At 48.2% G+C, this 24,563-nt stretch overlaps 2 long non-coding RNA genes across 2 annotated transcripts in view; both read right to left on the minus strand.

Moving 5' to 3' along the window:
- The window catches only part of LOC136304295 (uncharacterized), a 69,595-nt gene that overhangs the window by 17,905 nt on the left and 27,127 nt on the right, over positions 1–24,563 (minus strand). The gene's annotated exons all lie outside the window — the stretch shown is intronic.
- LOC136304300 (uncharacterized) lies at positions 7,563–11,907 on the minus strand. The gene is made up of 3 exons (XR_010724464.1): positions 11,842–11,907; positions 8,006–8,043; positions 7,563–7,578 (listed from the first exon to the last, which is right to left on the minus strand). It is a non-coding gene; the product is annotated as an uncharacterized lncRNA (long non-coding RNA).

Consider the following 24,563-nt stretch of genomic DNA (forward strand, 5'->3'; position numbering starts at 1 on the left):
CACTGAGAGAGAAACCAGAAACAGGAGGGCAAAAATCAGTGATGTGATTTCATCACACAAGAAAGGAAAGAGCTCTCCAAGATTCCCTCTGCAGGGGAATGGGGAGTAATGGCAGAAGACAGTGCCATTGAGGGCAAGAGCTCGCTGCTCCAACACAGGCAGGGCAGCACCTTTCTAAAGAAAGGCATGTCAGCTTGCCAAAGAGCAACAGCAACTGCTGGTGTAGACTCTGCCCTGGAAACCAGCCAGGATGACTGCTGCTGCAGTGCATGTGCTCAGAAGTACAGAGCATTCTGGCTGCACTGCTAACCTTTCCAGCTGAGGACTCAGAGAAATGAGTCTCTCTTTCTTCTTTGCTGCTGCTTTCAAACAGTGCCACCCCCACCTTTGCTTTTACAGGCAGGGAATGCAGTGCAGACAGGCCAAAGTTTAGAGAGGCAAGATGGAGAAGAGCAAATACAAGAGCCAGAGTGAGAATGCAACAGCAGGAGAGAAGAGGACAAGAACAGAGTCCAGTGAGTGCAGGGGCACTGGCAGGCAGTTCGCTTGAGATGCTTTTGCTTGCCCAGAGCATACCAGCGACACAGAAACAAAGCCTGGCTCACGGAATCGCTCCTGTCCTGAGCCCCTTTCCCAGACAATACTGCCCAAGCCCTGGGACGCACCGATGGGATCCCTCACCTCTCGACTGATGGTTGCAACGTGGTGTTCACATAGGTGAACCTCAGCGATGACATCCTTCAGAGAGCCTCCATCCATGTACTCCATCACCAGCCAGAGTTCGTCAAGCACAAGGTAGCTGAAAGAAGGGAACAAGGCCGTGCAGATGAACATGCATACATTGGTTTCTTTGCTTGATTCTTGTTTCCGGGTCCCTTTGTGACATAGACAGAATTCAAGGAATAGACATTCCCTCCAGGCTGTGCATTGTTTGCAGTCTGTGCAGTCTCAAGGAGAACAGCACATCTGTGAAAAAGGAGATATTTTAGATGGCCAGCAAGCAAAAAGTACAGTTTAGTATCAGCCAAGATGAAAAACCTGTCCCGCATGGTATTTCTGGAAAGGAACACCTAGTGTTCCTGGCATGGCCAGCCCTGGAAAAGAGGCAACAATCCAAGGGAAATCCTCCCTAGCATGCTTCATCAGCATTGAAGAAACTTGAAAAAATCAATCTTGAGACAACATGGAGGCAGTGAGCTTACAGGGTATTGACTTAGTATGGGAGGGTTGATTCAGGTTTTTGGCCAATGTTCCAACTCAGTGTTTGAAAGCCAGGGAAGACACACGCAGGCAAAATACACTCTCTTCCCATCCACTGGAGATGAGTAGAGAAATAATAATTAACTGATTATTAACAGCTCTATTTTCTGCCAGTGTCCAAAGTGGGTTTTTAACCTCGCATGCTTTAACTATGTAAACAAACCTTCATGGGAAGAGACCATGACCACTCACCTGTCTAAATAATCCACAATATGGGGACTCTTATTCTTCTTCATGATCATGATTTCATTTAGCGTTTGTTGATTCCTATTCAGTCCTTGAAGATTGATTTTCTTGATGGCCACCTAGAATGACACAGAAAATCAGTAACTTTAGAAGCTGGTGGAAGGAGACCAAAACACACATGGAGCGAGTGATTTTGCAATGACACAGGTGAGCTCTGCCAAAGTGCCTTGCGATTAGACAAAGGAGTAATTAGGAACTGACATTCCTACAGCTCATTTCTCTGCTCCTTTGGGGGCCAGTTCCAGGACACGTGGCCACTGACCACATTTTGCCTTGTCCACTTGTTAGCAATGGTGCGTCAACTATCATCCCCAAAGCTCTGAGCACACTCTCTGTTTCTCTGTCCGTACTTCAGAGGAAGAAATGCGTGCCTGGGTACTCTGTGGATACATCTTGGGCTCTAGGCAGGGCTTGGGGCTTTCAGGGACGCCTTGCAGATCTCTCCCTATGTGCAGTTCCCAAGTGCAGCACTGCAGGTGGCTAAGGAACTGCCAGGAACATTCAGATGTATTTGCTGGCAGCCAGAAATGGGAATTCAGGACTCTGAAGCCGTAGCCCCAGAGAGCAGTGAGATGCTCCAAGGCACCACCTTTGTTGGAGCAACTGAGAGCCAGGGAGAGCGTCCTTCTCTGAAAGGAACCGCTGCCCTCCTTGCCTTCCTTCTGGCAGCTGAGCAGGACAAAGACTGTCCCAAATGCAGCTGGCTGGCTGGCACCAGTCTGTGCTTCTTGTGCCTTTGCAGCACAGCTCTAGCCACAGCTGCAGCCACAGCTGACACGAGAGAGGAAAGCCCTGGAGAGCAGCAGAATCTGCGGGGGCTCTTGACATTTACCTGTCTTCCTGTGGCAGTGTCGATGGCTCTGCAAACCTCTCCAAAAGCCCTAGAAACAAAACAGCAGCAAAGAAAGGAGAAGCCATTTAGACCTTGGAGTGAAAGCCAGTCCAGACAGGAGATGTCTGCTGGAAATGCCTCCAACCTGCAGCATGCAGGAGGGCTCTGCCAGAAGGCAGATGATGCATTTTCTTCTCCAGTGCATGGGCACTGAGCCTGTTTCTGAAGCATTGGGGTTTAGTGCCTCAGCTCAAAAGGCCAGGTGATTCTTTCATCTTGGATTTCAGTTTCTAAACTGGGCAGTTTTTATCCTGATCACACTATTTCCTTCAGCAAACTCTTGGGAAGAAATGTTCCTTGCAACAGTTATCTCCCTGCTACAAAAAGGGGTGCTTGCTGTTTCTGGCAATGAAATCCAAGTGTCTTTGACAATTCCTTCTGACCACACTTCCAAATTCTGGCTGGTACTGAGAGATGGGGCAGACTAACCCCAGTGTCTGAATATGTTTGCAACTTGCCTGACTTCACCCTTGACAGATATTCCAGCAGCAAATCGTTGCCCCATGATTGCGTACAAGTAACTGTGGTTGGACTCACCCTCTGCCAACAATTTCCTCTTCCATGTATTTCCTTCGGGGATTTTCCATGCTCGCCCTTTGCCCTGAGGGAAACAAAATGCAAGATGCTCACTTGAAAGCAGACATCCCACCATCCAAGAGATACAAAAGGCAGCCCTGCTGGGGCTCTACAGTCTGGGCTTCTGAGTCCTTTGTGGCCAGCTGGGTAACAACAACAACAACAACAACAATTGCAACAAGACAGGCAGCTCTGCAGCACAAGCAGGCCAGCACAGAGAATGATTTTCTACAGTCCTTTGAAGAGATCTCTTGAAAGAAAAGAAAGCACAGGGAGATGCATTCCCAGGAGAGGAGGGCATCTTCCCCACCTTGCAGCACTTTACCAAAAGAATGCCTTTCCCTTTTTAAACCCAAGCAGCTCATGCTCTAACCAATCCCAAGGGGCCTTCAGCAGCAGGACCCTCACCCTTGATGAGCAGGCTGAGCTGGAAGACGCCCTTGCCCGTGGCCCACGTGAAGAACCACACTGCTTCTCCTCCCCCTGACAGCAGGGATCAGTCCCTGCCATTGCACTCGCCCTCTCAGCCCCGCACACGTGCCCACCTTCCCGCAGCGGGCAAGGGCAGCAGGGACAGCAGTGCTCCTCAGGTGCCGGCGGGACACGGACAGCTGCCCAGAGGAGATGCTGACCCTCTGTGAGCCCAGCCCAGGCCGTGCAGGAGCCGGCCCAGAGCAGGGGCTGCTGCCTCGGGGCAGCTCCGCGCTGCAGCGGCCGGCCGGCAGCGGCACTCTCCCAGCTAAGGAAGGCTCCAGCCTCGGCGCTCACACCAGCCCTCAGGGCCAGGGCAGCCACCGCCACAAAGCTGCCAAAGCCCAGGCACCAGCACTGACAAGCAATGGCAAGAAGGCACGGCCACACCCAGCCCCTTCCAAGCTGCTGCCCCCACTGAGGACACGGCAGGATTGGCTTGGAGAGCAGACACACCCAGGTGCACGTCAGTGCCCTTTTGTGCCAACAGGTGACGGGAGACAGAGAGTCAGCTGGGCTCTCTTCTCAGCCCCACCAGGTCTTATCTGAGGGCACAGGACCGGCAGCTGCTCTGGGCAAGAAGCAGCTTCAATGACTTGTGCTGTAGAATCACAAAGGGCTTGATGTGTTTTCCTAGAGACTGATCTGAGCAGGGCTTGGGCCAGTGGGTAGCATTCTAACAGTCATGGGAATGACTGGGAATCAGGTAGGAAAAAGTGTCATGGATCTGAGGAATATACAGCAGAGGGGCTGGAGGCTCACTCCTGAGAAATGCCTACAGCGCACTTTTATCTGATCGTGTCCCAGGCCTATGTCTCTTGGATGCATCTTTCTAGGAACAAAACTAGGATATGAAATACAGATTGTAATAAAAAGATCTGTTTTTTTTCATTGGGGGCACAAAAAAACCAGCTCTTGCTCTCTGTTTCTGCTGTCACCTGATGTTCTTTCCAAAGAGTCCTCACTGACAAATATATAATATTCTCATTAAAAAACCTGCAGATGTAGTAGTGGTAAATAAGAACAGTCATCAAAATGACGCCACTAAGACACATGGGGCAGAAGAGCTCCTTCAAGATGGAGAAAAAACCTCTACCCAAAAAAAATCCGTAAAAAAACCTAAACTAAAACCACAACCAGAAGACAAAATGCCAAAACCAATCAATTTCCGTGAAGGTTTTTTTTGCTCGGATGGCGGATGAGAAGTCAGGAGTCTAAGGAGAATTTAGGAAGCTGACTATTCTGTCCAGTTTGGCCACTAGCACACAGGACTTGCCCAGATCATTTGCTAGCTCACAGCCTTCTGCTGATGCAAGGACAACCCCTGCTTCTGCCTTTAGCAGATGGGGAAGCTCAGGCAAACCCCAGGCACGTCCAAGCTGCCCTCAGAGGCAGCGGGAACACCCAGAGCACTCTCTTGCTGCCTTGGAGCACAGCCTTTCCTGTGGGGAGCCCTAAATGCTCCTGGGACACCAAAGTGAGGAGGATCATTGGGTCCAGCTGTGCTGGCACGTGCACACAATACACTGTCCCTCAGAGAAGAAAGACACAAGACATACTCAGGAGCTCCAGGGACTCATCCTCATCATGCTCCATCTCCTGTTGCTGAGCAGAAGCCCTGTCAGTGCTGGAGATGAACGAACTGCCCGGGTTCCACTGCACAGCTTGGCCAGCACTAGTGCCTTCAGGTGACACTGCTGCTCCTGCAGGTTCAACAGAAGAGCCTGTGGAGATCTGAGACAACAAAGGAGTTGGTGTCAGAAAGAAAAGTGGCTGGCAGAGATTAGCTCCAGATCCCATTTCAAATGCAAGCCCTTAGCAAGATGCTGTCAGCCACATGCAGGGCTCTGCCATGGGTTTGTTTTGATGTCCACTCCTCAAACTGGATGGCTCAAAGCCAAAGGCTGGTTTGACTGGAGTGCAAGGCCAGATTCATTGTCTATTTTCTCCAAAATGCATTTGCGTGGGTTTTCTGAAGGGTGACTGCAAAAATGACCATTCCACTTTCTCCCAAGGACGCTTTTCCCCCTCCAAGGGCTGCAGACACACTTGCAGCTCTTTGTTCAAATGTTCTACCTTCTCCCATGGAGTCCTCTTTTCCTCCGGCATCTTCTGAACGTGCCCAACCGGCAGCGCTGCTGCTTGGGACAGTTTCTGTGCCTCACAGGAATCTTGGGCCTCCTTGCTGCCAGTCACTTGATGGAAATCTTTGCAGGCTGCCAGGCGAGATGTCAACACTTCCACCTCAAGTCAAAGAGAACAAAGCAGTCAGAGAGTCCAGCTTGTCCCTGTCAGCCAAGAGTCATCGACTCTGAGGAAAGGGAGAGGACCAGATTCACAAGGGATACAGACAGCTTCTTTCCAGATCCATCTGGGTCACCGTGTTCACCTGCAAGAACATCTCAAGAAACAAGGAGAGCGGGAAGAGGCCAGCAGGAATGCATTCAGATGACTGCTGGCCAAAAGGCCAAAGCACTAGTGCCACTGTGCAGGGCAGCAGCTGAGATTCAGCAGAGCAGGGAGTGTCCTTCAGAGTGCCTGTGACACACACTGGAGCAGGACGGCACTCAGAGGCATCACCCCACCCCCCTGCTGCTCTGCAGGGGAAAGGCAAGAAGGGCAGAAAGCACCAGGTTGGTGACTGCAGTGGCTATTGCTCATTCACTCACTTGTTTCTGTAGAGCCTCTTGCTTCTCAAGGAGGAGACAAATTTTCACTCGGCATTCTGTTTGAATCTCCATTTCTTCCTCCAGCCTCTTCTCCCATGCCTTGATCCTAGCCCGAGTTTTCTGCAGCTCTGCCTGCAGCTTGTCTCCAAAGTTCCGTAAAGAACAGGAGACAGAACCTTCCATCAGGGGAGTGGCTACTACTCCTCCGCTTACATGGTTTTGTTGATTGCCCCTCTCCTGATGGAGTTTCCATTGATCCTCCGTTCTCCTGATGTCTTCCCTGCTCTTCCTCCTCGCTGCCATCGTGTCACTCGGAGGTTTGGGCGGTTCTGCTTGTGCCTCTGCCTCCACGTTCTGTACACACAAATGCAGAGCAAGTGACTGGGAGATGCCATCAGGCTCAGCTTTTTCCTTTTTCAGCGTACAAATCATATTCATTCAGCCACTTCTTTCTGCTTCCCTGCCCACCTCTGCTTCCATTGTAACCCTCCTGTCCCAGTGCTGATCTCTGCAGATGACAAGGCTCTGTGCTTTCAGTGCTTGGGGGACTCCTGGACTCCTCAGTCCCAAGAGCTCCATTGAATTCCCCTCTCCCTGCCCTTCACTCTGTCCCACTGTGACACTAGCAGTACAATCAGCCTCCATCTGGGGCTGAAGCTCCAACAGCCTCTTTGGAAGCTGACAGGGAACGTGTCTTTTGCCACACAAGAGAAGAGATGCCCTCCAAAGATTCACGGACAACACATCATCTCTTAGCAGCTTATTAAAAGCCAAAAGACAGGTGGACTCCGAGTGCCTGTCAGCTCTGCTACTGACTGCTCTGCCTGAAGAGGCAAAAGAACAACCTGGCAACAAAGGCACCAAGATCCCTGTCTTCAAACAGCAACTCCACATCCCCAGTGTGTCTCTGAAATGCTCCCGGGTAAGCACAGCCAAGAAGCTCATGGGCACGAACCACCCCAAAGAGCTTGTGTTCTCAGATCAAGACTTTTGGTGCCTGTGGGTACTTGGCACGTCTGTGGAGAGGGACAGGTGTCACCAGACCACAGCGTCCCCCACGTATCCACCAAGGCTGAGCACAGTGCCTTTGGCATGCTCCCTCCTCTGCACACAGGGAACCTTCCTGCTCCAGGCTGGCCCCTATCAGAATCCCAGCAAGCTGGGGCCTAAACATGGCAGCTCAAAGCCCATTTTCCAGCTGTCACTGGCTGAGGGGAATGGCTAGGTCTGGCAGGACTGCAGCACTCGGCATCCTCAGCCACCAACAGCAAGAGCTGGCTGCTCAGAAACTTCCAGCTCTGCCTCGCACTAAAGACAGCACCCTCCAGAAGTGGCACTTACTGTCTGGGAAAGTTCCGGCTGTGGTGTGACCACAGCTGGAGCCTTGGGGTCATTTGGCTCCGCGTTGGCTTCTTGTCCAGGAGCAGAGGAAGCCAGAGGAGAGTCTGCTCTTGGTTCTGGGATCTGTGGACAGACAGGAGCGTGAGACACAGGCTTATTTAGAACCTTCTTTCTCTTCAGCTCTAGAACCAGCTCTACTAAGCACAAATCATCAACTTGGAGAGCAAGGGGATTCTAAGTCACTCTGACTAAATTCTAATGACCTGATTCAACTGGACACTGCAAATGGCTCCAAATTACATATTCCCCCGACTACTATCAGGAAGCACCATTCTCTCTGCAAAACTGATCTTTTAGTTCTTTTAAAGCTCTGGAATGGAAAATTAGGAAATAGGCAGTGATGCCTTTGCTCTTGCTGCTGCAGACATGGAAATGGATTTTCTTGCAGCCTACTCAGCTGGCCCTCTACACTCTACTGCCACAGGCCAAGCTCACAGCTTGCCGCACAATTTTAAACACCAGGAACATCAAATGTTCCTTCCTTACTCACCTCGGGATCAGCACCTCTGAATACCTGGCTCAGGTGACCTGCAGTGGGCAAGGGAAAATGAAGCAGATGCTTTGAGAAAACTGGAGACAACCGCAGCATTTTTAGAAGACCTTCCAAGAAGGCCTCCCAGTCTACATTTTCAAAGTTGTCCTGCTTGACCCAGCAATGGAGGAATTGGCAAACTCTGCTGCCACAGACTCTCCCACGGAGGGAACGCAACTCCTGCAGGCTCCCATGCAAATGCTGGCCGCACGGCCGTGGCTACACACAGCCCCTTTTGAGCTGAACGTGCTGACAGCACCTTTACCCAAGCGGCATCCCAATGGCCTTTCTGTTTCCAAATCAACTCAGTCACTAAGAAAGAGCAGGAAGACACAAAAACCAGGTGAGGTGACACCCAGGGAAAACCTCTACTTACGTGCCAGGTTAGTCAGGAAATAGCAGGAATAAGTAACTCCATAAACAGTGAAAGCTGCAGCAGCGAGTTGCCCAATCATTGTGGCAACTGCTGTGCAAGTTTGCAGACTGCGCTCTAACGCTAGCTAAAAGGAGTCTCCTGTCAGTCGGCAGCTGCCCACTGACAAAAGCCTCAAGCACAGGACCAAGTTCCTGCACCGAGCAAGCCCAAGAGCTGCTCTGACACCCCTGAGGCCTTCCGGGCACCAAGGCAACCTTGCGATGTCACCACGACCACGTGGCAACCGTGCCCTGACATCACAAAGCAAAGCCCCGTGACGGTCTGTGAATTGATAGAGATGGATAGAGTGATGTTTGTGTTGGTCTAGGCTGCATTTTTACCTTTTCCCCCGCTCAGCTGCCTGTTTCAGCTCTTGTTTCTCCCCCTGTGCCCCCTGTGTCCCCTGTTGCCGCGCTGGGTCCCAGCTGGCGGCCGGGCCGGGCGGAGCAGCAGTTCCAGCCCCGGCTGTCCCTGGAGCGCTGGGAGCTGCCGGTGGCCCCAGGCACTGTCCCCTGAGCCAGTGCCATCTGCTGTCCTTGTCCAGGGGTGCTGCTCTGCAGGGGAGGAAGCAAGAACAGAGTGAAAGGCTTTGAAGATGAGGTGGTGGGAATCCCTCTGCTTAGATTTCTGTTTAAAGATATATGGACTGTAGCATAGAGAGGAATAATTACATGGATATTTATATATGCAAGTTACTATTTGTATAGGAATATTTCTGTATGTATCTTTGTATATTTATAAATGTATGCTACATATATATGTCTGTATATATGCATACATCTTTGTAATAACATATGTATGTATGGATGTAAGTATATGTATATGTAAGTATGCTGTTCTATGTGTGTTTTAATTCTATTTCCTATGAATAGAGTTGTGTAGGTATTTCTATTCATGCAGTTGGAGTTATATGGCTCTTTAAATAGGTATATTGGTATTCCTAGAAGTAAATATATCCAGTTTTCTATTTACATCTGTGTATTGACTTCTGTATTTTGAGGTGGGTGTATCTGGGTGTATCTTTCTATTTAAACATGTATGGAGATGTATAGTTGTGTCATTGTATCGATTGAGATCTTTGTAGACGACGGTTTAGATAGAAATACTGATATTTTTGTATTCCTAGATGGGCTTTAGGCTTGCAGTAATATGTAATAAATTAAGTTGCTAAACACCTAATTGATCTCTGTGTCTAGTGACTTGTTGTAGATGTTGGCAATAAATTAAGTTTTCTTAACTGAAGTGGATATTTCTATATTTTTACATGGCATTGTTGTAAAAATCTAATAAATTCCTTTTTTTTAAGACTCAAATTGACATCAGCATAGTTCTGTATTGTCAGCGCAGGTGTAGCAATTTGTAATAAATGACATTTTCCATGTGAAATCAATTCTGGTGTATTTGTCGATCAGCAGCGCAGCTGTAGGAATCTGCAAGAAATTACAATTGTCAACTGCGATGGGCGTTTTGTGATTTGTGCTGTCCAGAGCAATGAGCAGTTTTATATACTGGAGGATTTTGGCCATGGAAATCTCCATCCGTGCCCAGCACATGCCCCACTTGCACTCAGGCTGGGCAAGGCAGGTGCAGATTTGGGATGGCAGCAGAGCCACACCTTGGCTGAGAACTCGCTGCAAAGGCTGCTGAGAAAACTCCGGGATTCCACGGAGCATCCAGCTCCAACCAGAGGCACCCAGGGAGGACAAATCCACTCGCCATGCCACGGGCAGCTCTTCAGGAAGCGCTCCAAGTGTCCCTCTGAAGGTCATCCTGGAGCCCAGGAGCCAACAGGGATCCTGAGCCAGCTCCGCTGCCTTTGGCAGCACTTTGCAAACGAGCTGCAGCAAGGGGGAGGCCGCAGGGCTGTGAGTGCTGCAGGCTGGGGATGAAGGAAGGGCCATGGACACCTGTGCTGACATGCTCCAGAATCCACAAGGATTCTGGGGGAGAAATGGCAAGCAACAAGTTCCCACAGCCACGACAGTGATGGAAGCCCTTGCTGTGAAGTTCCCTGGAGGAACTCCCAGGGGAGTTGCTGCTATAAGAACTAGTACCAGAAGGCACAAATGTAGTAACACTAGGAGATGGCCTCTAGGACCCACAGGCAATAGCTTAGGGAAAGATCAACTCTTTATTTGATATATTCTATTGATTATGGCATATCAAAATATAGAATATGCAGCATTATATTTGATAAATTGCATCTATGATACATATAAATATGTACCATTGAGTGCATTTTCATAAATATTTTCATTTCATATAGATCTGATATATTCTTCCCACTTGGGGGAGTGAAGATGTACTGCTGTTGAGAACCTTCTGCCCACACAGCAGTCAGGCCACAGGGCTGTGCGTGCACACCCACCCACCGTCCTTGCTCTTCTCGGCATCTTGGGGCTGCTGTTGGCACAGAACTGGGATGAATTGAACTCGACACACCTGTCCATGTCCAGCCTGTCATCAACGCTGATGTGGCAGGGCACAACACAGAGCTCTCAAATCACTCACATTATCATACATGCTTTCATTCCTGCTGGGGAATGGGGAACTTAGAAACACCAAAGACACAGAAAAGAGGTGGAAAAAGTTGGGATCTTTGGGACACTGCTGGTACCCTCATGTAGGAACATTTGTTGGGCTTTTTAAGGTGATAACTTTCCAAAAACTAGCAAAGCTGCTCAGCATCGGTCACCCAGTTGTGAATGGTTTTCTTGGCTTGGCAAAACTGCAGTGTTAACTGCGGACTCTGTCCTTGGTTCAAACCACCTGCCCTGACCTGCAGACAAAAGCACCAGCACCAGCAGAAGCTACATCAGCCACTTTTCTCCAAAAGCTCTCTTCAATATGCCAGAGGAAAGGAAAACATGTCAGACAGTGTGGACTAATGACAAGACTCTGAGCAACAGTTAAAAAGCCAAGGGCCGCAGCATTCTGGGACACCCCTCGTGCTCCAAGGCAGCCAGGCCGCCCTGGCTGCCCGGGACCCTGCGCTCCACGGGCTCTGCAGAGCTGCACAGCGGGGAGGCAGCCTCAGGCACCTCAGGCCCTGGGCACCAGTGGCCTTCTTGGTCTGGACGGCTGCCTCTGGGCAAATGCAGCCTGCTGGCCCTCTGCTCTTGGCCCTAGCCCGGCCTTGCAGGGCTAATCCTGCTCCCGCTCTGAAACGTGCTCAAGAGGGACTCATTTGTTTCCAGCTTTCCAGGGCATTGATTTGCACCACAAAATACTGAAGGACTAAGGCCTGAACAACAGGCCCTGAGCTAAATCTGCCCTCTGGATGACCCTTCCAACCAAACTTTCAATGGATCTGCTCCTTAACCAAGTGTTACTATCATTAGGATCTATGCATTCATTCATTGATGAAACACGTCTTTACCTTTCAGCATGAAGAAACCAGACAAGGCCACATCTGGCCTTGCTTCCTCCTTGAGCCCTGGACAGGCTCAGGGAGAAAACCAAGAGGAGAAGGAAATCAGATCTCCTGCCCCAGAAGGTCTGTCAGATTGCTCGTTCAGCACTGTCAAAGCTGGGCTACTCTCACAGTGCAGTCAGAAGCCTGGTGGCCAAGAAAGGGGGAGGCAGTGTAGGATTTCCTAGTTCCTCGCAGTGACTTTCCCAAGCTTTGCTGGGACAGCTTTCCCCACCTGATGAGTGGATCTGGATGAAGGATAAAGTAAAAAGGGTGTCTGCTGATGTATCTTTCTTAACCACTAGAGGCAACCTTTTGTACCAGTGATAAGGTGCATTGCTTACCTTCTTTTCTGATTTGTCTTTGCACTCCTGCATGATAGTAAATGACACTGTTGCTTCAGCTGGTGTCTGTGTCTGTGTCTGTGACTCTCCCTGTTGCAGACAGGTAAAAAATGTTATTAAAGAAAGGTCTTATGGAATATGGATGAGGCCATGCTACTTTAGCTAAGCAGCTAGCAATAGCCTGCAAGCTCCCAGTTGAAAACTGTTTAGAGAAAGAGAAGTTTGTTCACACAACAGCCTATTCTTAGGGAGAAAAACAAGTGCATCTGCATAAATATTAGCTCTGTTCCATCAGAACCCACCAAGGAAAAATGGAAACAACCTGAAACTTAGCACATACACACAAATGACCTTCTGACCAATAAATGAGGCAGTAAGGAAACTACCCGCCAACGGGTGTGGTGCATGAGGTCCCTGAAAACTGGACAAAAGAAGCGATGTGAATAAAGAATTGGCTTTATCTGCATGAAGGATATGGAGTCTCGGCTGATTCATTACAACATCTCCCCACCACCAAAACAAACACACAGCCAGTTGAGCACAAGACCTGCCTCTCTGCCAGCCCATTTCTTGGAAAACACCCCTGATTGCCATCTCTGCAAGTGCAATCCCCACTTTCCAACTACCTTTTCTGCAGCCAGGCGAGAAAAGTAGTCGCTCTCAGCTCCGGACACCTCCAGACACCAACTGCTTTCAGCAGTCACAAGCCTGAAATATCAACTTCCTTACTGAACCAGCCCACTGGGAGCTCACACAGGGAGGCCTTTTGTCCAAGGATACCCACACCAGAGCTCGAGGCTGGAGCAGTTTGAAATGCAACACCTCCAGAGTTTAAACCTCCCTTTATCAAATGAGAACATACCAACCTGCCCCAAAGGGAAAGGAAAGAGAAGCTCTTCTCCCACAACAGCAAGCTCTGTGCTTCCTTTGGTTCCAGTGGAGAGTGGAGGCCATGGGCTACTCCTCACTTTGGGAAGGAACCTTGGGAAATGGCCTGACCTGGGAGACCAGCAGAGGGAAGTTCCCCAAAAGGTATGGAAAAGGATCTCTGCAGGGAAAAAGAAAAAAAAAAAAAAAAGGTTAATTGAAACTTTTCAAAAAGTTCTCAGACAGAAATTTCTGCCCCAACATGACAACCCCAAAGTCTCTGTGGTTTTTCAGGACACATCATTTTTGTCAGTGCCCCCAAGCACAATCAGCTCCCCAACAAGACTTCAAGACTAAAGGACAAACCTTCCCCCCTCACCTCTCCACACCAGCTCTAGGGAGTCTCTGTCCATTGCAAGATCTCCTTGGTCAGTCTGCATTGGCAAGAGCTGGCTGCAGGAGGCATTTGCATTGGAAATCTCCCCAGATGGGGGGAAAAACAGAAGAAGCGATTCCTGAGGAAAGAAAATGGCAACGTCATTTGGGAAGACAGCGGCGTGAGCTCCCTACAAGTGAAGGCCTTTCATCCCTGACATAAAGCAACATCCATCCATGGGGCAGCACTAGCGTTTTGATGACAATGCTGACAAAATCACTGCCCCTTCCTGCTGCTGTTGCTGACAGCGAATCATGAGAAATGCTCCAACTCTGCAAAAAACAGGCAGAGATGGCGAGAAAAAAACAGTTAGTCTGCTGAAAAGGTGGCCAAAAGAATGCTTTCTAATGTCCCCTTTTCATCCTTTCCCCAGCCAAGACAAAGCAATGGCCTTTTCCTCCGTCACCGACGGTGACCCAGGCACAGGATGCAGCATGGGGACAGACTCCACCACAGCTCTCAGAGCCCACCCTGCCCAGGGGCTTCCCGTGCCGAGCCGAACCGAGCCGAACCGAGGCGAGGCGAGCCGAGCCGAGCCGAGCCGAGCCGAGCCGAGCCGAACCGAGCCGAGCCGAACCGAGCCGAGCCGAGCCGAGCCGAGCCGAGCCGAACCGAGCCGAGCCGAGCCGAGGCGAGCCGAGCCGAGCCGAGGCGAGCCGAGCCGAGCCGAGGCGAGCCGAGCCGAGCCGAGCCGAGCCGAGCCGAACCGAGCCGAGCCGAGTCGAACCGAGCCGAGCCGAGCCGAGCCGAGCCGCGGCCGTTGGTCTCCGGTCGTTGTGGCCACAGTCGGCGATGGACGCCATGCCGGAGCTGCCGCTGCCCGCCGGGCTCAGCGCCGGCACCTTCCCCGCCAAGCTGTGGCGCCTGGCAAACAGCCCCCGCGTCCGCTCCGTGCGCTGGGACAGCCAGGCGCGGGGGCTGCTCATCGACCGCTCCCTCTTGGAGCGGGAGCTGCTCGGCCCGGGCGGCTCCCAGGGGCCGGCCCCGCACACCTTCCGGGCCACGCAGTTTCGCAGTTTCCTGCGCCAGCTGAACCGCTACGGCTTCCGCAAGGGGCCGGGCTGGGTTGGCGCAGCCGCGCCGGGCGATGCCGGCGCCTGGCTCCACTACAGGAACCCCTGGTTTCGCCGCGACCGCCCCGACCTCCTGCTCCGCATCAGGCGCCGGAGCGCGGCCAACAGGCAGCGGCCGGCGGCGGGGCGGGAGGGGCGCAGGCGCCCGCCCTGCGGCTTCAAGCCGCTGCCCAGGGAGCGGCCGCCGCTGCCGCCCGGGCGCCCGCCCCGCGGCTTCCTTCTGCTGCACAGGGAGCGGGTGCTGCCGGACGGCCGGGAGCTGCGCTGTCCCCGGCCCGGCCGCTTCCAGCAGCCGCCCAGGGAACGGCCGCCGCTCGCCTGGCGCCCGCCCTGCGGCTTCCACCTGCTGCACAGGGAGCGGCCGGGGCCGGCCCGGCGGGAGGGGCCGAGCCGCTTCCAGGAGCTCTATGGGCAGCGGCCACTGCCCGCCCCGCGGGAGGTGCTGCGGATCCCGCCCTGCCACTTCCTCGGCTTCCACGGGGAGCGGCTGTGGCTGCACGGACAGGAGGGGGCCCCCAGCCGCTTCCTGGAGCTCTACGGGGGGCAGCTGCCCCCGCTCGACCGGGAGGTGCTCAGGATCCAGCCCTGCAGCTTCCAGCAGCTCCCCAGGGAGCAGCAGCCCCCAGCCTCCAACCCGCCAGGTAAGAAAAGAACTTTTGGCTGTTAGTGCCTCTTTGGTATTTGGTTGTTTTGTTTTCATTGTTTTCTCCTCTGTGCAGATCATCAGGGCCGTGCTGAGGATCCCGTCTGAGCAGGGATGACGTCACAAAGCCTTTTCCACCTGCCGCCATCACCTGGCCGTGGTCTCCCTGTTCCTCAGCACCGTCATGTTTGCTCACCTGAAGCCCCCCTCCATCTCCTCCCCATCCCCGGATCTGGCCCTGTCAGTTCTGTTCTCGCTGGTGCCTCCAGCCGTGAACCCCCTCATCTGCAGCCTGAGGAAGCAGGAGCTCGAGGCTGCAGTGTGGAAGACTGATGGCTGGATGGTTTCACAAACATTAAACTGCTGGCCAGTTTCTCAAAATCACTTGTCATAAAAGTCATTTTTGATACCTCTTGTTGCTTTACTTTGGAGGTTCTTTTCCTTTGTTTTACTTTTGTAATATTGTCCACAAAGCAGTGTCACTGTTTGTGCCATTTCTCATTTTGTTTGTCTCCACCTTCCCTGTGGCCACAGACTGTGTCAATGAGGGGCTGCACTCCTGGTGGCTTTAAAGGAACCCAAGGATCTGGCAGGCAAGTTTTCTGCAGAGATCCCCCTTTGGTTCTCTTCTCTGGATGAGAGCTGGGGGCAGATCAGTGCTGGCACAGCAGCTGTGCCCAGGAGCAGCAGCCCTTGGTGTTGGCAGCGCTGCTCCCGTGGCCCTGCCCCGCTGCCCTCCTGGCCCTGGTGTTGCTGTAGGGCCGGAGTGCTCTCGGCGCCGGGCACAGGGCTGGGGCTGGCAGTGCCGGGGCTGCAGCAGGGACAGGCCATGGGCTCCGCTGGGGCAGCGCTGACGCCTCAGGGCAGGGCCTCGCTGCTCCAGGCTCCTTGCCCAGGCTCTCTCCAGAACACGCCCAGGCCCAATGCTGTGCACGGAAAAGCCCCGTGAGCAGCCCCAGGGTGGCCGTGGGCAGGCTGGGGGCAAACAGCCCGGCTGGGGCTCTGCAGGGTCCCTGGGGGAGACGGGAAGGAGCAGCAGAGCAGGGGCTGATCCATCCCCACTGTGCTGGACACCCCCGGGCAGCGTCCCAGAGCGTCCTCATGCACCTGCCAACAACATCCCCCCTCTGCAGCCCTGGCCTCTCTCCCAGCTCACACGGGGGCCGCATCCTTGCAGGCACAGACACGGCAGCTCTGGCTCAGGAGCCCCTGTTTGCAGTGCCCAGAGCAGGCCTGAGCACCCCCATGGTGTTGGTGTGGGGAGATGAACCTGAGGGAGCACAAATGCCATCAGCCCCTGGGGCCAGGAAGGCCTGGGGGACAGGAGAGAAAACCACTCAACTTTGTTGAGGCCTCTGAAGTCAGCCAGAAAGTTTGTTCCCATCAGCTGGGAGTTTCCTGTGCCACTGCTGACTTATTAAAATATGGATATTGATCTACTATCGATACCCAACTGTGACAGACAGAAGACTCTCTAACAGTTTAGAGTTAGAAAGTATATGTTTAATGCAACGCCAGGCAGTTGTGTGCGATCACTCCCTAAAATGCACTGCCAAGTTACAAAATCTCTTTCTTTTCAAAAGTGTTGAATATCCAAAATACTAATACATATTTATAGCACTAAAACCTCCCATTCTCTGCTTCATATTATAATTAGCTAAAAAGCTATTAAGCGTGTGTAGTTTGTTCTTTGAATTGGGTCAGTGGTCCTTTATATGGGGAGGGGGCGTAAAAAAAGGAAGTAAGTGGAGTCTTCCTCATTGGAAACTTTCAACCTTTTCAATGGATATCAAGATAAATGATAACTGGTCAAACTCCTGTTTCCTTTCTCCGTGACTGTTGAATGGGTTTTAGGATGCTCGAGGATTTACAATTGTCTGTGTTCCTAAATCTATTTATCAGTTTCTTCTGTTTCTCATTATAAACACAGCTAAACAAACACAAAAATGACAAGCAATTAGTTATTTAGATCCAGGATCGTTATCCTTGATCGCAATCCTTTCATCTAACCATTAACTTCTAATTCTTTCCAGCACAGCTTATCTATCTACCTACTTGAACTAATTCTGGCAAAGCTTATCTTTAGCTAAAACATGAACTTTTCTCAAATCCTTACCTCCTTTGAAATTCATCTCTCAGCTCTCCCTTGATTTCCCCGTGGTCTGTTGCAATTCATTGGGAGATCTTTTTTCCTAGAGTTACGGAGAAATATTTCAAAGGGCTTCTAATAAACGCACATTCCTATTTTCAAGGGTGTATTTTTCTCTTGAGAGCAGAGGTGATTGCAGCATTCCGTGACTCATATTGACCCAGGGACTCTCCTAAGCAGGCAGGTCTGGCCTGCTCAGAGAAGCTGTGCCTTGAGCTCTGACCCAGTGGACAACCTTGCTCCACATTCCCCAACTCCATCCTGCCTCTCCTCGCTCATGTGGGACCTGCTTTGCTCGGAGAACTGGGTGCACTCAGGCAACGAGGGGGTTCCTTTCTTTTATTTTAGCAATCTAAAACCCCTGAGCTTCCCCATGGAAAACAGACAATCTCCTTGTAATGGATACATAGTATTAAATTCGTGGATTAAAATTGTGTGTATTAAAACTTTGCAGTGGAATGTAAAAAACCCCTGAATTCCTGGAAAGAGTTCCAGGGCATCTCTTCGCATACCACAGTCTTTTCACAGTCCAAAGGTGTTACCTCGACATCTGCCAGAGAGGTAACCGGGAAACGGCCCATTAAGCATGGGCTGGCCACATCTTCACAGCTCATCAGGAGATCCGATACCAATCTGGGCAGAAACCTTCTGACAGAAGATTCGGAGACTTTTCATTCAGACGTCTTCTCAATTTCTCAGGAAACTCTTTCAGATATCCCTTGCGGACACCAGACATTTCAATGATTATGTTATGTACATGATGTCATGTTCTTCGGGTTCTTTGTTACCGTCTTGTTTTCGCCTCAGGGTAGAAAAATGGTATAAAACACCTCCCCTGAGACCCCGAATTTGTGGGCAGTACTCCGGAGAAGCACCCTTTGCTGCTCCCGGATTGTCCACCCAACATTCGACCGATGTTGTCCTGATTTATCGTGGCGTTTCCCGAAATTGCTTTTCAAATTTGTTAAATAAATCTTTGATTTTGGAAATTGGCTCTGATCATTTATAACATCCTCAGGTGTGTGCCAAGCCCAAGGTGCCACCAAGGAAGTTCCCCTTTCCCAAGGCAGAACCGTGCAAGGAATGTTTTAGACACACAGGAAGTTCTAAAATAAACACAAATCCAGAGCCTGGGCTCTCTCACTGTTCCCGGCTCCTGCACAGTCCCTCTCTCAGTCCCTTGGCCCCCCGGAATCCCCTCTGGGGCTCAGAGAACAGCTTAGTACTGTTTTCGTTTGTTATTAATGCTGTAGTTGTTTGGTGGGTTTTTTTTTGTGTTTGCTTGCTTTGTAATACATACTAGTAAAGAACTGCTATTTCTATTACCCAAATCTTTGCCTAAGAGCCTCTGATTTTAAATTTATAATTGAAAAAGAAAAAAAAGGGGTGAAGGGGGGGTTTACACTCTCGATCCCAAAGGAAACTACAGTTGTTGTTTTTTTTTATTACCTAGCAAATACCTGTTTTCCCAAACCAAGACAGACTGTGAGATTTTTTTTTCCTGGGTTCATTTCTTGCTTTAGGAAGCACTGCCTTTTTAACAATATTTGCAAAAGAGGTTCAGGGATACACTGAAACACACTCTAAAATACTACAGAGATAAGCAGGGATCCACCATCCCTGTGCCCTGGATTCCTATCCCTCATTCCCACTCCTGGAAATGCTTTTGATAACAATAAAACGTGTTGAACTTTTTTTTGTACTTGCTGACACCACTGCTAAATCCCAATAAGAAATAAAAGATTTGCAGCTTGCTTGGATTTACATCCAAAAGAAACAAAAGGCACAAGACTGGGAAAGGGTGAAAAGTCCTCCACAAAAGGAGTCATGCTTTGCAATGTCCAAATGAAGGAAGACACACAAATATTTTCAGGAAGACCGAATGTAGAATGGAAACACTTGGAGATGGGCAAAAATAACAGAAAAGTGAGCAACCTGAAACTCCTGGCATGCCCAGAGACCTCCTGACACCACGCCAGCCTTAAAACAGAGCTACTGCTGCTCACAGAATAACCATTCGAGGGAGGCTATTTGGAATTATTTCACATAATTTCAGTTTCCAAAGGGGCTATAAAGCACTATTGGCAGTCATCTGTACTACAATCATTGACCTTAACTTTAACTATTATTAATGCAAAAATATTTATGAACCAAAGCTATTCCCTTCCATTTCTCTGTCCCTTTCAAAGCTGCTAAGAGCTGGATAACTAAGCGAAGGAGTGCCCTCTGGGAAGTCAGCGGTGATTGCCTCATCCTCAAACGGGAAATTGGAAATTCAGAGTAGGGCAAGAAGCTTAACTCCAGCTATTGAACAGCTGCCATAAAAGAAAGAGTTACGTAGACAAGGGCACTTGTGTGGAGAAGAGGCAGCTGAAGAAAAGGTAAAAACCAGACAGCTGTGAATGCAGGCACTGAACAGAAAGCAATGATTCTTTTTTAGAAGAATATGGAAACATCTAACTTCCAGAGCCAAAAGACTAGACTGGAAATCTCCTTAACTGGATTTAGCACACACTTGCAGCTTCATTGTGTTCAGAGGAACACTCACCGTAAAGGTAAAATCCCCAGGAAGCCACACACAGCACACTGTGGAACAAGCAATTTCCTCTTAACCCATTTTAGTTCCTTCGCCAAGACCCAAAACCAGAAGAATGCCAGCAAAGTGGATTTTTCCCGATATACCTAATCTTTCTATCAATTAAATGTATTCCCAAATCTTTTCATGGATGGGTTTTAATTATTACTTCTACCACTTAAAAAAATAGTCTCAATAATTTCCTTAAAAATCGCTGAAGCAAGGCACCGTTCAAATGAAGGATACAATTAAATGGGGCTATTGATAAAAATTTTCTCCATATTCAGAATTTTCTCTGTGATTTACATGCATTAGCAAAAGCAGTATCAACTCTTCCCTGCCAGAGTAGTTGAGCATCTTCCTGCTACTAATTCAGCACACTTATTTCAGCCATTACCCAGGGAATGCAGTGATTAGGCAGCTTTCCAGTAAACAGTCCTTAAAATAGTTCATAAAAATTCCATTTAGAAAAAGGTTGGTTTCCTGCTCGAGAATTTGATAAGATGTTGCAATTACTGCTTAGGGATATATTTCAAGTCCGCCAAGTGAGTTAAATTCCATTTCCACACACGCTATCATAGTGTTTGCAGGTTAAAATGCCATAAAGTAGTTCTTACGTACTGATAAGATGCAATTAATTTGGGTGCTGCTTTTTTAGAAACACACACTTAGAAAATCCTAAAAACTTGCAATGAAAAAAGTGAAAATACCCATAAAACAGGCCACAAAAGGCAGATTCTCAGGTAGAAATCTAGTGGCATTGTCTGAATCACAACTTGCCCAGATAAAAAACTGTTCCTAGTAATGGAGAGAAAACAGCATCACAATCTATATATTCTTTTGACATCCCGCCTGAGGTAAGACCCCTAGTTCAAAGGTCCCAGAATAACCAGAAACAGTCAGTTTTACGGGTTACAAGGAAATGAAAGAAATACTCAAATTTTGGCACAGTAATTCCTAAACTTAGAGCATCAGTTTGTTATCCATAAATGGAAAACATTTAGCTTGTTTTAACAACTTCCTAAAACAACCAAGATTCAATTGCAACATTTATTATCTAAAAGTGTTCTGGTCAAAATAAAAATGAAACTCAAAATTATGAACCCTTTTGATGATAATAGCTGATACTTATTAAGCAATTAACTCTTGCTCTCTCCTGTTTTTATTTCCTCAAGAAAGCAACATAAACTAAAACAGTGTAATCTCATGTGTTCAGGCTCCATATTTGTTGTTTTGAGAAAAGGCTTTATAACAGCTTCATTGAAGGCTCTTTAAGAAACTAAATCTTTCTGGTTTAATAGAGTGACAAGGTGTATATGAGGGCATCAAATGAAAAGGGAAATGAGCTGTCACAATAAAGTACTACTGAAAGCCTTAGCACAAACTGCATGACAAGCTAAAAGAAAAAGAATTATTTTGTTCCTTTTGCTTTAACCAAAGTCCCAACACTTAGGACCTGCAAACCACTGCCATTTTAGAGTCAATCTGTATTTTAAGTGGATGTAACTAGCCCTAGCAAACGTAGCAAAACTTGAAATGTTCTCAAATTGGTCTTAGCATGTGCACTAATCCATCCACACCACATCAGATGTATCTTGTAGTTGATAATATTTTACATGCTTACAATAATTACTGTAATTCAGAACCTTGACACCCATTTTCCTAAGATAAATCAACGTAACAAAATTTATTCAACCTCCCTTTTCTTCTAAGGGTAAATGCAAAGCAGTTTGAAGCTCACTGTAGGTTGAAATTTTAATCCAAGGGCTGATGGTCTGCAACATGATTACAGTCATTCCAATGTCAAAAGCTAACAGAGGAGTGGAGTCTATTTCAAATGACTGGCTCTAAACATCTCAGAATTACATTAGATAAATTACACTTCACACATATTTACAACAAGGTTTTGCATTATTAGGCACCGGTCTGAAATACTTGGCAGTTTCACAGTGAAACACTATTCCTGTTGATGCATTTGGATGAGGTCCTTACCCTTCTACCATCACAGTCAGGGATCTGCCACTGGCATAAAATTCCAGATGGAAAATGCCAGCAATCCTAACTACTTCACAAAACAACAGGTAAGGAGGCAAATTGATTAATATGCTGTTCTTATCCCCTTTCAACTGACAGAAGTTTTGCATGCTTAAAAAAAAAAACCGGTTTTTCCATGACATCATTTGGCTTGAATACTAATGCTTTTCCTTAATGCAGCTACATGCACATGGATGTACAACTTCTCTTTTCACAGAAGCAACACCCAACTTTACATGTTTTTCTTTACTCTGTTTCCCCTGATTATAATCCTAAGATCCTTTCTGATTTTTATGCCATTTCCCTGTCTTAATTCTTCAGTGTTGTTAAATGAAGTGCCCCTCTCCATTCTGTGAAGATAGAGTGATTTACAGCAGCTGAAAATCAGGGGATTGTCCAGTAATTGCAGCTTTTTTCAGTAAAGTAGTAGTACTGGATTCATTAACAGTGTTTGGATTCATTAACAATTAAAGTTTATTTCACTGAACAACAAGTACAAAGCTGGGTCAAGCTCCCTTGTTAGGCTTTGACACTTCCTTCAGGAAGACTACAATTCAACCCAGGGTTTCATTTTCTGTTTGGCTGCTTGTAAAATAGAAGGCATCTTGGAAATGATACTTCTATTTAGGGCTCTTACTATGGACCTTACAGGCACTGTAAATGTGGAGTGGCTTTGTCTTAAACAGCCTAATCCTGCCCATTCCACAGAACAGACATTTGGAGTACAGCGACGATGGGAGCATGAAAACGCAGCATTAACAACTTCTTCATTGCAAAGAGTAAGCACAATCCAAGTCTGGCTATTTCCTTGGTAAGACCATAAGAAATGAGGCAGGGAAAGTGAATGTTTTGGGCTTGCAACCCATTTTCCTTGAGCTGGGACATCTGCTGATTGCAAGGGGTTTCAGTTTGGAACTGAAGGCATGCTATTTACACCGCTGCCATTAGACAGATTCTATCTGACACCCTACTTCAAAATTAAAACAGCAGGCAAGTGGGTAAATAGGAGCAAAAATTGAAATTTTCAGTACTTGCTCACACCTTATTTTCAGATATTCTCCAAAATAGGGAGCAGCACCAGTGAAAAGCACGTTTGCATCAACAGGGCCTGGATGGACTATCCCAGGTGATACAACCACTAACCCACAGATGACGTGAGAGGTTTCACAGCACAGTGTTTAAAATTCAAGCAGCAGAAGCCCTTCCACCAGAATTTCACCCTGCTTTGGGAACAGATCTTCTGTCTGTATCATTAATTTCTTTGTTTTCCAATTGAGTTGCCGTGCAGCAAGTATTGCAGCATCACTAAAGAAACAGAGCTGGAGCACAAAGCAGCTCAGCTGAGTGAACTTGCAGCTCAAACCATCAGAAACACCAAGAAAAAAAAAGGCTGGGCCAGCTTTCTCAGCAGCCTGCTTGTGGCACTCAGACCTGAAATTACTCACTGCAAGTGTTCTCTCTAGGGTCTGACAGGACTGACATATATTGGAATATATATAACAAAATGATAAGGCAGCTTCAAAGAGTGACTCACAGAAAACCGGTGCTGGAGCACTCAGAATTCATAAGGGACTTTAACCACAGTCACAACCCTCAGTTGTTTGGTTTGCCTCCTTTATTCCTTTACTCTTGGGCTTTTCTTCCAGCTTTCTATCAACTGTGATATAAAACCATACTAATTAATCCAAATAAGCACATGTGCTATGTATTTCTTTCAAGATGGGATAACTACATACTCATCATTCCTGAAAACAAGCCCACAGTAACCAAAACCGGTCAAAGCAACACTGTTGTTATAAATTATAGCCCACAGCCATGGGTGTTCCTTGATGGAAGAAGAAGAAATATCAACCCAACCTCCTGGTCTGCTATGAGAACACTTGTTATAAATCATGTTTTTCCAGTGTTCTATTTCAACTGCATAGATCAGTATCCAATAGAGAGCTCCTTAAGTCACAGACAAACCCACAAAAACTGCTTAAGACCAACATTCCACAAAAACATGACAAAAAAATTCAAAGCAACCTTAGAGTAGAGAAAATGCGGATTTAATAGGAGCTTAACATTAAGAATCCCATCCTCAAAATAATGCAAATTGATTTTAAAGTGGATTTAGGTTTTTAAATGTTAAGAGCATAAAATTGAAGAATTAATTGAATTTACTGTCGGTTCAACATTGCTAATGTAAATGATAGATAACTGTATCGGGTCATTCTTGACTAAATGAAGCGCTATCTACCATTATTACATGACTAAAGGCTTTAAAAAACTCTGTTGTTAAATGCAATCAACTTTAAATTAAACTATGTGCATTCAGTCAGTGTCTTAAGCAATGATGAGGCAGAGATGCCTTAAGGTGGTAGTAGGGATTTAGACCTCCACAACTTCTGATGTAAAATTTAAATAAGTTAGAATTTGAAAAAGCAAATTAACCTGTACTGCATTTTGCCCACAAAGCTCTTCCTTCCATTTTGATTTACCACTGGTCTCCACTCATTAGATCAAAGCTCACAAAGTATTTTTGAGACCAACCAGCACTTTCAGCCCAATTGAAAAGTCACTGAAGGC

This window comes from Chamaea fasciata, unplaced genomic scaffold, assembly GCF_029207755.1.
Source record: "Chamaea fasciata isolate MVZ Bird 193981 ecotype frontalis unplaced genomic scaffold, bChaFas1.0.hap1 SCAF_68, whole genome shotgun sequence".
Classification (NCBI taxonomy): Eukaryota; Metazoa; Chordata; class Aves; order Passeriformes; family Sylviidae; genus Chamaea; species Chamaea fasciata.